General features: G+C 43.7%; 1 pseudogene; it reads left to right on the top strand.

The window, feature by feature from the left end:
* The first annotated feature begins 1,058 nt into the window (after positions 1-1,058).
* On the top strand, positions 1,059-1,152 carry LOC133869994 (small nucleolar RNA Z247; annotated as a pseudogene).
* The last annotated feature ends 1,087 nt before the right edge of the window (positions 1,153-2,239 follow it).

Raw genomic sequence — 2,239 nt, 5'->3', positions numbered from 1 at the left:
TTCTGAGTTGACTGACCAAGAAGAGTATGTTTATTTGTTGTTCAATCTTAGTTTAAATTATTACATCACCTCCTGCTTAACCATGTTCTCAAGCTACTGCTCACGTGAACCTACAGCCACCTATTTCAGAAGGAAAATGTTATTTACACATCATGGGCACAACAGGGACAGGGGCCCACCCCCATGTGAGGGGCTATTGTGCCCCTGTTGTGCTCCTGATGTGTAAATAACAAGCCTCATTTCAGAACTGGAAGATGCAGAAGCTACAGAAGATACACCACATTCTTCCTGACTTAAGACTTGTCTTTCACTTTTTCTTTTTGTATCTAACCATGCCTTCTTGCTTCACGTGTTCATCTTGTACTTGTTAAAATTTATTTTATTCATGTAAGTTGTTTCCACTCTTCTATAAATAGAACAGAGGACTCTGTCCTCAGTGTGATTGCAGAAATACCTTTTGTTTTATTATGTGGTATCAGAGCCTCTCAGATCAACGTCTTCCTTCCCTTTTGATCCTTCTCTTCACTATGTCTACTGTTACTCCTCCTTCCACTACCTCCGATACCCAACCCCTTCCACCCTCTTCTGCTTCTCCCTCTCTACCAAACCTCAGCAACATCTCCCTCCACAAACTCATTCATGACAACTATCCAATCTGGTGCACCATAATCATTCCTTTTCTTGAAAGCCAGAATCGCTATGGCTATGTCTCAGTTGATCTCACCCCACCACCCAAGTTCATTGCATCACCCAGCAGTACCTCTACGTCTGTTGCTACTGTCGTCAATCCTGCCTATTCTCTGTGGTACTAGCAGGACAAACTTGTCCTCACAGCACTCATCTCGTCTCTCTCAGAAAATATATTAGTCCACGTCTATGGTCTCAATATGTCTCATGTTGTTTAGTTAGCCTTGGAAAAAATGTTTGCTTCTCAATCCAAGGCTCGTGTCATGCAATCTTGTTTCCAACTTGCCACCTTAAAAAAGGGTTCCATGTCTATCTCAGAGTATTTCCAAAAAGCTCAAAGTCTCTCCCACTCCCTAGTTGTCATTGAAGAACCCCTCAAAGACTCTGAACTCATTTCCTATATCCTTGCCGGTTTAGGTCCAGAATATGAATCTCTTGTCACCACTATCACCACCAGAATTGATCCCATTTCTCTTGACACATTATATGGCTTCTTACTCATCCATGAAAATCGCCTTGAACACCTTCATTCTACTCCTGATTTCTCCATTTCCACTGTCAATGTTGCCCAACGCAACCCTCCCACTGTCAAACGTTTCCAGCGTCCTTTCTCTCCCCATCCTGCTCGTGGTCGAGGCAGGGGGTGTGGTCGAACCTCCTATTCTCCCTTCCAGTACTCACCCAGCCCCAATCGTCCCATTTGTCAAATCTGCAACCGAGTTGGTCATACTGCATCCAAATGCTTCAATCGGTTTGATCACTCCTATCACTCTGACACTCCCACTCCAGCATCCTTCCTCACAACTCAATCTTCTCCACCTGATTTTAATTGGTATCCTGACACGGGTTCCACCAACCATCTCACCAATGACCTCTCCAATCTCAACCTCAAGGCTGATGAATATCATGGCACTGATCAAATTCGCGTTGGAAATGGCCAAGGTTTGCAAATCTTACATACTGGTTTTGCTCATCTTCCCACACCTCACATAAATTTTTCTCTTCCTCATCTCTTGCATGTCCCTCACATTAAAAAAAAATTAATTTATGTTCATCTATTTACTCATGATAATCAAGTCTTTCACTACAAAAAACAGGACATTTAATGGCATGTCTACAGTAAATTATTTTTTGACACTTCACTAATTAGTGGCGTGTTGAATCATAACACCTCACTAAAATTATTAATGGCGTGTTAGATTCAGCACGCCAGTAAAATACTGGCGTGTCTGACTGACACTCCACAAAACTGTGGCGTGTTTGACTGGCACGCCACAATTTTGTGGCGTGTCAGTCAAACACGCCACAAAATTGTGACATGTCAGTCAGGCAAGCCACAAAATTGTGGCATGTCTGATTGACACGCCGGTAAAATAGTGGCGTGTCATTAAAATTCCTAGAACCGCGCGAGCCTGCGAGGTTCTTCCCTTTCCCTCTCCTTTGTTTCCCTCTCTCACTGTACTCTCTCTCTCTCTCTCTCTCTCTTGTGTCCCTCTCTCACTCTACTCTCTCTGTCTCCGTTTCTCTATCGTCGGCCGCCGCTTCAGCTCCG

This window comes from Alnus glutinosa, chromosome 5 (assembly GCF_958979055.1).
Source record: "Alnus glutinosa chromosome 5, dhAlnGlut1.1, whole genome shotgun sequence".
Classification (NCBI taxonomy): domain Eukaryota; kingdom Viridiplantae; phylum Streptophyta; class Magnoliopsida; order Fagales; family Betulaceae; genus Alnus; species Alnus glutinosa.
Note: the sequence above shows the minus strand (reverse complement) of the source record. Positions and strands in the feature narration are given on the sequence as shown.